This window comes from Cibotium barometz, chromosome 10 (assembly GCF_041138505.1).
Source record: "Cibotium barometz isolate CiBa-2024 chromosome 10, ASM4113850v1, whole genome shotgun sequence".
NCBI lineage: Eukaryota > Viridiplantae > Streptophyta > Polypodiopsida > Cyatheales > Cibotiaceae > Cibotium > Cibotium barometz.
In genome coordinates this window covers 11,167,355-11,179,225 of record NC_141055.1, presented here as the reverse complement: position 1 = coordinate 11,179,225, position 11,871 = coordinate 11,167,355, and positions in this window count along the sequence as shown.

Here is an 11,871-nt window from a genome sequence, read left to right as displayed (position 1 = left end):
ATTTCATATTGAGTGTGTGAGTGGTGTGACTAGTTTTATTTTGCATGAACATCCGGCTAGGGGGCCTTGGAACTCTTTTCCTTCGTACCCGGGACAAAACCTAACCAAATTCTTAATTGGATCCCATCACTATAGTGGTTGGGCGGTTGGCTAACCCATGGGACTGGATGGGGTTAGGATGGACACTGATGGATCCGTAAATCGAGACCCAAACTTTTGTTTTTACGATAGATAAAATAAATCCCGGACAGTAACTGTTCTATGGATAGGAATCAACGGCTGTGCCTCTTGAATGGGAAAAAAAACGTTGATCCCAATGATCCAAGTGCAAGTTTCTTCCTTAATCTGACCAAGTATCTTATAGATGCAATTGGATTAGCTCGATCAGAAATGATCTTGACTACGTTAGAGTAAAAAGTTATCCTGGTGGAATCGCCCGTGCTTTCCGATAAAGGAAGTTTTTCCGGGTTCGGTTTTGGAATAATTGACGGATTAGTCTCTTATCCGGATATCCGTGGGTGAGGCCCCGAATGTGGGACCCCTGTCCCGCGCGAGAAGTGCTACTTCCGCTCTTCTAGTATCCCGAATCTCTTGCTCGGTGGGAACAAGGATGTTACAAGGTTGACAAATTTCTTGATGGGGGAAAAGGCTATTGGGACTACATAGAAGGTGAGCATGAAGAGGCACTGGAGATACCGGATATAAATCCAACTGCTGCAGATGTGAAAGAATTTAAAGACTAGAACCAAGGAGCGAGGAAGATTATGTATTGGCTCTCCATTAGTATACATGACACCATGATTGGGCACATTCAGGATGCCAAGTCCTCCAAGGAGGCGTGGGACACCTTGGTAAAGCTTTATGAAACAAATACCAAGACACGTAAGATACAGTTGAAGAATGAACTTCATACTGTGGAGAAAAAGAGCATGTCTGTGAATGACTATGCATTGAAGATAAAGGGTATTGTGGAATCCCTTGCATCTATTGGTGTGTCAGTAGATGATGATGATAAGGTGGAGGTCTGTCTACGTGGTCTCGGGCCACAATACAAGGCATTCAAGACGTCTATTCAGACTCGGGAAAACATTCCCAACTTTACAGATTTGGTGTCTATGCTGAAGAGCTTGGGTGAAGACCAACAATCTTCACAAAGCAAAAATAGTTCAGAGCAACAGGCCTTCTACACGAGTTCAGGAAGAGGACGAGGTAGAGGAGGCCGTGGGTGGACGCGGTCAAGGAGGTGGCCGAATAGGTAATCAGAATTATGGCCAGCAGAGCAGCAGCAACAAAACAACAGTCCAAGAATCAACAACAACAACAACAACACGCAGGTGGAAGAGGCAAATTCAGAGGCAGGGGGAGTCAAAGAGGCCGTGGAAATTGGCAAAGGCAGTATAATGATGCACGTGAATGCTATTATTGTGGTAAGCCTGGACATGTGCAGGCAGAATGTTATAAGAAGCAGGCTGACATGCAAAATGGAAAAGTGCAGCAAAACAACTATGCATCCTCAAGCAGAAATAATGAGGATAATGAAAGGTTGTTTGTTATGTAGCATGTCGTGAATGCCATGTGATCTGAAAATGTTGATGCAGCACAAAAAGATAATGTATGGTATGTGGATTCAGGCGCTTCGAACCACATGACGAGTCATGGGGAGTGGTTCAAGGAGATGAAAAACCTGGAAAGACCAGGTTTTGTGGAAATAGGGGATGACTGCTCATCCAATTGCCCACGTTGGAGATGTGCCATTGTCTATGCAGGATGGCAAAGTGAAGTACCTTGCAGATGTACTTCATGTACCAAACATAACAAAGAATCTGGTTTCAGTTGGCCAGATGATTGAGTAGGGTTTGTAGATTCGGTTTAACCCTCTGATGGGTGTTATGTTAAAGATTTCAAAGACAAGTGCAGGTTGGTTGCAAAAGGCAACAGAGTGGGCAGAATGTTTACGTTGAATGTAGACATGCCTGAAATGAGTGCTGCGATGCTTGCAAATGGTTCAGGAATTGTTGCAGACACAGACATTTGGCATAAAAGGATTGGACATGTGAATGTGCAGAGATTGAAGTCTATGCAGACTAAAGGAATTGTGTGACAGGGCTGGCAAAATTTAAAGTGGAAGGTATGCTGAAAATATGTGAAGCATGCCAATTTGGGAAGCAAACAAAGCATGTGTTTCCACGTAACAGATATGTGAGCAGAAATGCACTAGATGTTGTGCATTCAGATGTATGGGGTCCTATGAAGACCATATCTATGGGAGGCTGCAGGTATTATGTGACTTTTATTGATGGACCACACAAGGAAAGTGTGGGTATATTTCATGAAGGAGAAGAGTGAGGTGTTCACTCACTTTCAAAATTTCAGAGTTTTGATTGAAAAGTAAACAGGGAAATATGTAAAGTGCCTAAGGTCAGATGGAGGGGGAGAGTACTTCTCCAATGAGTTCTCTGAATTTTTGAAGAAGAATAGTATTCGGAGACAGTTCACATGCAGATACACTCCGTAGCAAAATGGAGTTGTTGAGCAAAAAAACAGGCACATTGTTGAGATTGCACGAGCATTGATGGAAGAGAAAAATATGCTGCATAGCTATTGGGCTAAGGCTGTTTCTACAACAGTATACATCATGAACAGGACAACTACAGCCATACATGATGTAACTCCAGAGGAGAGGTTTACTGGTAGAAAACCAGATTTGTCTCATCTGAAAGTCTTTGGATGCATTGCATATGTGCATGTGCCAGATGAGCTGAGAACTAAGCTGGAGCCGAAAGCTGAAAAATGTGTGTTTATTGGATATTCCCTTGAGCAAAAGGGATACAGGTGTTATAACCCTGCTACACGTGAGTTGAGGGTAAGCAGGGATGTTGTCTTTGATGAGATGAGCAGCTGGTATGCTGCTGAAAAAGAAGCTGTTGGGGCTGATGTGAGTGGTAGTGTGGTTGCACAGAATGCAAGTCAGCAATCACAGTCTTTGAGTGGACCAGGAGAGTCCTCATCTAGTGGGTCTATTGATAGACCATGGAGTGGCAGGCTGCGTCATAATACCAGTCCTGCAAATGTGATTAGTACATCACGTAAAGGAAAAGAGAAAGTGGTTGAGCCCCTTGGTATGCCTGACATTTCTGTAGGGCATTCTCATGTTGAGTCTAGTGGCATGAGCCTTGATGAGGAGCTTGGGATCCCAGCTATGAGAACACCTGGTGTAAAGAAGGCTATGGAAGCCATGAATGAAAAGCTGCGAAGATCAGGGAGAGTGAAGAACCCTGTGTAGAGATTTACATATGATGGTTATGTGGCACATCACTATGCATATATGGCAAAGGTTGTGTAGGTTGTAGAGCCCACATGCATTGATGAGGCTGTTGGAAATGTGTGTTGGGAGAAAGCTATGGATGAGGAGATGGATGCACTATATGGAAATGAAACTTGGGATTTAGTGCAATTGCCTGAAGGCAAGAAAGCCATTGGATGCAAGTGGGTGTACAAAGTTAAACATAACAGTGATGGAAGCATAAACAGGTACAAGGCTAGATTGGTAGCCAAAGGATATGCGCAGACATATGGGATTGATTATGAGGAAACTCCAGTTGCCAAGATGGCAACAGTGAGAGTTGTGATAGCAGTGGCTCCGTTAAAGCAATGGTCTTTACATCAGATGGATGTAAAGAATGCATTCTTGCATGGGGATTTGCAAAAAGAGGTGTATATGTTGTAGCCACCTGGTTATGAGGATGAGGGTCACCCCGAACATGTTTGCAGGTTGAAGAAAGCCTTGTATGGCTTAAAGCAAGCACCAAGAGCATGGTCTGACAAGATTTCTGAATATCTTGTCACTATTGGTTTTCATGTAGCCAATGCAGATTTCTCGCTATATGTGAGACATGGTGATAGAGGAGTTGTGCTTGTTGTCATCTATGTAGATGACTTGATCATTACGAGGGACCATGATGCAGAGATCTTTGATGTAAAGATCTTTCTTAGACAGAAGTTTGAGTGGCAGATTTAGGAGAGATCTTGGAGGATCCTACTATGTACAGGAGCATAGTAGGAAGTTTGATCTACATGACGATCACCAGACCAGACTTGAGCTATGCTGTTGGGTTGGTGAGTCAGTTTATGCAGGTTCCACGAAAACTGCATTTGGATGCAGTGAGATGCATACTGAGGTATGTGAAGTCTACTTTGCATTGTGGACTATTCTATAAGACTGGGACAGAGATATGTGTACATGGGTACACGAATGCTGATTGGGCTGGTAGTATCTCAGATAGAAGATCTACCAGTGGATTCATGTTTTCTTTGGGGAGTGCTGCTGTGACTTGGAGCAGCAAGAAGTAGCCTACGGTCGCTCTATCCAATACAGAGGCCGAGTAGTACAGAGGAGCTGCTATGGCAGCATGTGAGGTAGCTTGGTTGAGAAAGCTACTTGCAGATTTGGGTCTATCAGTGGATAGACAAGTTGTCATTTTCTGTGACAACATTAGCAGTATACAGTTGGCCAGGAACCCAGTGTTTCATGATCGTACAAAGCACATAGAGGTCCACTATCACTTCGTCAGAGAGAAGGTCTTGGCAGGAGATCTTGATCTTGTTTATGTCAGCACAGAGGATCAGGTAGCTGACATCTTCACCAAAGCATTGGGTACAGAGAAGCTCCGCAGATTTAGGGCTTTGCTTGGTGTACATGAGATGGAGTTGAGCTCGAGGGGGAGTGTTGAGATATCGAGCTCGTCTAGTGAGACGGTGGGGGATAGGCCCCACACTTGGCATGGTTGGTGAGATCTTGGGTGATATGCGGCCAGTGGGATGACAGGCTGTGTGATAGCCATTCTAGAGACTGGCATAGTTATAGCTCCAGCTCATTTAGTCGGGTTCACACTATAGAGAACCTGTGTATGTATTGGTTGAGTACCTTTCATATTATGTGTACTCTTATTCTTTTATATGGTGTGTTGAGTGTTGAGTGAATAAGAAGAAGATTTCAGCCTCTCACCTTGTGTGTTCTCTATTAGGGTTTTGTGAGTGTGTGTGTGTGCTTGCAAGAGCTCAAGCTCTCTTCCCCCCTGCATCTTTTCATTACCTGACACTTCCCTATTCATGGTAGAAACAATGCTTGAATGGAGTGAAAAGATTGTTAAATTTTTGGTTAATGGCTTTCCACCCAAGGAGCTTCATAAAGATCTAGCTCAAAAGCTGATCAAGGAATGCGAACCCTATTGCGTGATAGTCGGGACTCTTTATAAAAGAGGAAAGGATGACGTTCTTAGGCGTTGTGCCCGAGAGGATGAGTATCTATACATTTTGCAAGAGGCACATATGGGTGTAGCTGGTGGTCACTTCTCAAGAGACTTAACTGCGCGAAAGATCTTACAATCAGGATATTGGTGGCCCACTATGTTCCAAGATGCATCACTTTTTGTGAAGGGTTGCGAGATGAATGCCAATGATACAAGAAACCCTAGTGAAAAGATCAGATGCCCCTACATCCAATCAAAGTAAACCAACCATTTGAAAAGTGGGGTTTAGACTTTGTAGGTCTGATTAGCCCAGCGGCCCACAACACACAATCTTGCTATATTATTGTGGCCACTGACTATATGACCAAATGCGCTGAGGCAAAAGCAACACGTAAGGCAGATGCGAGGACAACAGCCAAGTTCCTCTTTGAAAATATAATCACATGCTTTGGTTGTCCTTTTGAACTTGTGATCGACAATGGTTTGCATTTTATAAATGATGTGATCAAGGAGCTCACAACAAATTTCATGATATCCCATCATAAATCTACTCCTTATTATCCACAAGCGAATGGCCAAGCCGAGAGTACCAACAAGACTTTAATCTCTGTTTTGACAAAGACTGTTGAAGCTCATCGAACGGATTGGGATCTAAAGCTTACGACAGATCTATGGGCCTATCGTACTGCATACAAAGTGGCTATTAATAACTGCATACCATTCAAAATGGTATATGGCCAAGAAGCAGTCATGCCATGGGAATTTGTCATTCCTAGTCTGTTGCTACTCAAGAGGGTTGGGATGGTAATCCCTTAGTAGAGCGTCTATATATCCTTGAGCGGCTAAATGAAGAAAGACAACTGGCTGTGTATAATGCCCTTGCGGAGAAGGATAGAAGGAAAAAATGGTTTGATCGCCACCTGAAAGACAAGGACATCAAGGTTGGGGATAAAGTCCTGATGTATGGAGTGCGTAACGAAAAGAAGAAGCTTAAATATGCTGGTAAGGGACCGTATAGAGTATGTGAAATTACCCCGCAAGGTACCATCCGAGTGGAGACTCTCAACGGAGTTGAAACTATTAGATTCCTCAATAGGAGTAAATTCAAAAGATACTATGACCCCCTGAGCCAAGAGGAATTACATGCAATCCAGAAGAAGACAGCTAAAGAGCAAGCTGAGCTTAAGAAGATACAAGCAAGAATTGAAGCCAAAGAACGTCAACAACGTGCTAGGCGCCAACGAGAAGCCAACTTGGGGATTACGCAAGCATTTTTCGAGGAGGCAGAGGAGGATTCACTGGAATCTGACCCACGTCTAAGATACCCAATTGAGTTACAGATTCCTTTTACGGGGAGGTGCTGTATAATTCATTATTGGATATAGGAGCTCAACACAATTTGCTATCATATGGCATGTGGTGTCAACTTGGAAAACCACCTTTATCCAAGAGTGCTATCCAAGTTAAAGGTATCAACAAGAAGAAAACCCCTGTCTCAGGAATTCTGAACACTCCGATTGCCTACTATGACAAGGGGACCATAATTCAAAGCTTTTTGGTTATGCCTACTGGTACCATGGAGGGGACTGTAAACTTAGGGTGTCTCACGACCTGCAGTCGTCAGCTTCTCTCGCGTGTAAGCAACCCAAGGTCACCTTAAGCTTTCGTCGCCGCCTCTCCTTTCTGATACAGTCGACGCATCTACTTGTCCCTTGCGCCTCCATGCTCGCTTCTGAGCTATCCCCTTGAGCTATCCCGGTACTGTCCCCCTTACACCTCTTTCTACAGAATTATCAGAGAACGACCTCTGCATTGGCTTTTTCTCCAGAAGTCTCCTCTGTCCCCATGATGTCCACCACGGCGTTCTCCTTCAGCTTAGTGTGCAACTCTTTGGCGCTCTTCGCCAGGTTGCTCTCCATGAGCTCTCTCTAGCCAACCACTGCAGCGCGATCACTTCATCTACCAGAGGCGGCTCCTTCCTCAGTCGCACCGACCGTCACTGCTCAGCTGCTACCCGCCGTTGTCAGCCCTTCACTGCTCAGCTGCTACCCACCGTTGTCAGCCCTTCACGCACACAAAGGGAACCTCTTCCTTAGCTCTCTTGCTCACACCAAAAAAAACCCGCCTTTTCTGTTTTTTTTGCAAGCTCTCCCGAAGTCTCCAGGCGGCCTCGTGCGTTCTCCTCGCCAACCTTCTTGAAGGTTGCGCTGGCAGCCAACGAAGGCTTCCACATGGCTATTCCCAAGTTGGCCATACTATTTAATGTATATATATATTTTTATTTTTTCCCCAAGCCTCTATAATGGCCACACACTAATGCTAAAAGGGCTCTTCCTTTCTTTGTATTTTTCCTGAATAAATGGCATCCATGACCTTCCAAAACCAGAGGTGGCCACCACAAGCTCGGAATCATCAGCATCTGCTCCCAAAAAAAACACGACATGCATACCAACTCACTGCAAAACCACCCGGTCTGTACATTTGCTAGGGCATTCAGGGCAAAGTTTTATTGCATACCACGCATCCCATATGTGTACACGGACTCAAAACACCTTTACAGAATTTTGCCTGGCACCAGGCACGCACCAGGCACCAGGCACACGTTAATATAGAAGTTTCTTCATGCTCTACACCTACTCTTGTCAACACCCAACAAGAGACCAATGAGTCTATGTCTCCCTTTGTAAAAGTATCGTCGGAAACCATTTCCTCCATTCGTCAATGGGAGCGTACACTACCATCTTTGCAATTTGATGTGGCCACAAGGGTCATAAAGCTATCTGCCCACATCACCACCTATGACCTGCTGGACAAATTGGTTCCAAGAGGCTGCAACATCATTGCAAAAAATATGATCTACCCAAGGAAAGGGGGAGCATGTACTCACGCTCGACATTCTAATGCTTCCTCCCTAACCTTCTCCCCTGACCGTGTAATTGCCAAATTCAAGGGGATGTATATATATAGCTTCATACACACAGAAAAGAAAAGAAAAGAAAAGAAAAACAAAAAATAGTAAAAAGAGCAAGAGCACATTAAGAGGAGAAATATCCGTAACAATCAAGAACTAGATTGACCTATCATAAACCTACTGATGCTATATCTGTGTTTGCAGATATGGCAGATGCACGAGCATCACACACTTCATCCACTCCCACCTTTGGTGAGAGGTATCATCTGTACCTTTCTCAGATATTTCACATGTGCTATCCTGTAATTAAAACTGAATTGGATCATATAGATGTACTAGCTAGAGAGGAAAATGTTGAGGAATTAGAATGGCTAATATGCCTACTATTGACCATGACTGACCCCTACTCTGTAGAGGACATATCCCCGATAGCCCAAAATGTTGAGGAATTAGAATGGCTAATATGCCTACTATTGACCATGACATGTCCCCTACTCTGTAGAGGACATATCCCCGATAGCCCAAAACTTTCCTTTTCCACAAGATGACTATCCTCGCATGGTTACATTCTTGATGAGTTTATGTGGATGGGAAAATGAAAAAGATATATCTGACGGACGGATGAAACTCATGGCACTACCGAGGTTGACTTTATTTATTTGGATGATGCGGATAGAGGCTTAGCCTTAGGGCTAGAGCCAGGACTCTACAACATCCTCTTACCATATCCTCAGTAGTAGTAGTGTGGTGACTGGTAGGTAGGTTAGTGTTTTCAAGTTGTTTCTAGTTTGGAGTCCTTAAACGAGTCTTTTATTTTTTCCACTCTGATGTGCCTCTCGAGGTATAGTGCTTGTTAGTTGGTTGTACAGGTTGAAAAGTTTGAGGTGGTTTCGCTTGCAAGTCCTGAGACTGCCGCAACGTTTATCAAAATATATCTACATCAAATTGCAAGCTATCTCATCAAATCAAGGAGATCTCCAATTTCAGGTGTAATTCTTCCATGCCCACTCTCTTTTATTTTTACTGTTCAATTAATTGCATGAATTATAATGCACGACCACATGGAACTTGTCAAAGCACTACTTAGTTTTTGAAGTTGCCTGACGTGCTAGTGTAAATCATTTTTAATGAGTTTAACCTTATTGGGTATATTCTTGAGAATGCATAAAGTCTTTAGTTAACCTGGGAATATGGTTGTCTTAAGTCTAGGGTTATAACCATCTTAATGGTTGAACAACCTCGCTGTGTGTGTGTTGACCTCTAGGACATAGCTTTTACCCCTTTACCCCGCTGTGTGTGTGTTGACCTCTAGGACATAGCTTTTACCCCTTTGTCGAAAGGATGTAAGAACACATTATAGTTCAGGACAAAAAAAATAAAGTTTAAAAAAAAAAGCCTACAATAAATGGCAATGCAAGTCTATTATGTGCTCTAATGTTGGCCTATCGCCTTATTGACACTTGGTAGGCGAGGAGTATTCTACTCCAGACCGATGCCATGGGTTGGTAGGGGGTAGCCTTGCCTAAGGTGAACTAATAGATTCCTGGAGAATGTCTTGTGTTAAACATGGTACCAGGATCGATGTTAGTTTTGTCTTAGGGAGGTCGCCATTGTGTGTAAAATTGTCACGTGCATAAAGAAATAAAGGCAAAAGGCTCCTGTAACTCTGATGTTTCTTGTGTCCCTAGGCTCGTGGTATTAACTTGTTCTTAGAGTAGACACATTGTGGTCATCTGTTTATTTATTAAGCTTGGTTATTTTCCTTGACTTAGGCCAGTTATAAACCTTGATTAACCTTTGACACCTTGCTAACTCTTGATTTACTTTCAATAATTTTAAACTCTTGTTAATTTGCTACACTAGCTCATTCATGTGACCCTTAAACTAAGTTCTCATAGCAACATCCATTAACATGCTTGAATTTATTACACTTTATATCTTTTGAATTCCAGCATACTTTCACTCTACTTCCCTATTTTGCAGACGGTCTACCACAACAAACCCTATCGAGCTTACCATACCATAGCTTCCGAGGACGGAATCTACATCAGCAAAAGGGGGCATGTTAATCTATGATGGACATTGAGACGTATTATGTTTTACGTCGTGTAATTAATTCAAGTATTCTGAGTCATGGGCCGGGCTTGTCGGCACCATATGTAAAGGATAAAGGGATTGCGTGATCGCCGATGAGAGACGCACCTTGAATATCAGCAGGGTAAGTGTCAGGATCGGCCGACCATGTATGGGCGCCCATGTGTGAACGGCTAAGTCACCTATAAGAGTCAAATGTAACCCTAAAACTCTCATTCTCAATGTGTTGAATACAAAGTGTGCTCTTGCCTTATCTTCTCGGTCCCCTTTTCCTGCGTATGTGTGTGTGTGAGAGAGAGAGAGAGAGCGATCGAGCACTGTGTAGCAGCACAGCGGTGGCAAGGCGGTAGAGTGGCGACGGCGGCTCCTTCTTCACTGCAACGGCGGCTCCTTCTTCACTGCAACGTGAGAATCCTTCATGACGGCGGTTTGAGCGGTCAGTGACACACCTTTGCTTTCTGTTTGAGCTTGCTAGTTTTTGGTTATATGCTTGCAGCCATTCGTGGCTCGCATACGGTGTTTGGTAAGTCCCCAGCTCCGACTCGTGCGATAAAAGCGCACACCACCCGAGGACAATTAAGAGTCCGTAAAGAGGTCAAGCAATATCAACGTACATAAAAATGAATCGTCGATAGTAGTAGCCAACATGCCCCATGAAGCGTTGGACTCCCTTGAAGTTGGTGGGTGGGGCAGCTCAAGGATGAGCCACAGTTTTCTATCATCTATAGAGATTCCTTGCCTGGAGACAATGTATCCCAAGATCACTCTGTGTTGAACTCAAAATTGACATTTAAGTGGGTTTAACGAGATGCGATACAACCTACACCTTTCTAACACTTTACGCAAACATGCAAGGTGCGCCTTCCAGGATGAATTGACACAAAGGTCATCCATGAAGACCTCAAGGAATTTTCGAAGATATTCCTTGTAAGCCGTACACATGAGACATTGGAAGATACCAGGGGCATTGGTCAGCCTCTGAAGAGCATAACACGGTATGTATATGTACCCCATTCAGTGTGGCAAAGGTTGTTTTGTGCTGATCCTTGGGATTGATTAGCACTTGATTTATCCAGAGAATCCATCAAGAAAGTTTTAACCTTCCTTTCTTGCTACTTGCTGTAGCACACTGTGAAAAAGGTAAGGGATAATGATCCCTCAAGGTAGCAGCATTGACCTTTTTGATGTCTACGCACACTCTGACTTTTCTATTCTTCTTGGGCACTATCACAATGGGTTTTACCCATTCCAGATGCTCGATTTCATAGATGAATTCGATAGCAATGAGTCTGTCTCGATATCTTCTTGGACCATCTTGGAGTATTTAGGATTCATCGGCGGATAAGCCTGTTGTTTCACTAGCCTAGCTCCATCAACCATTGGGATGGTGTATTGTGGACTACTTCTGCAATCCTGAAATTCTATTATAGCAGAGCGATGAGCTCGGTCTCTTCCTCTATATAGAGATCTTATCCAATATATACTGGCCTCGGGTTCGGGCCTACGAGATTTATCTCTTTGACTTTGGCTGGATCATCATAAGAGATCCTTGGTTGCCCATTGTCAAACCTTTGGGCCGAATCATATTGGACATATCAGCCAACCATCTAGAAGGTC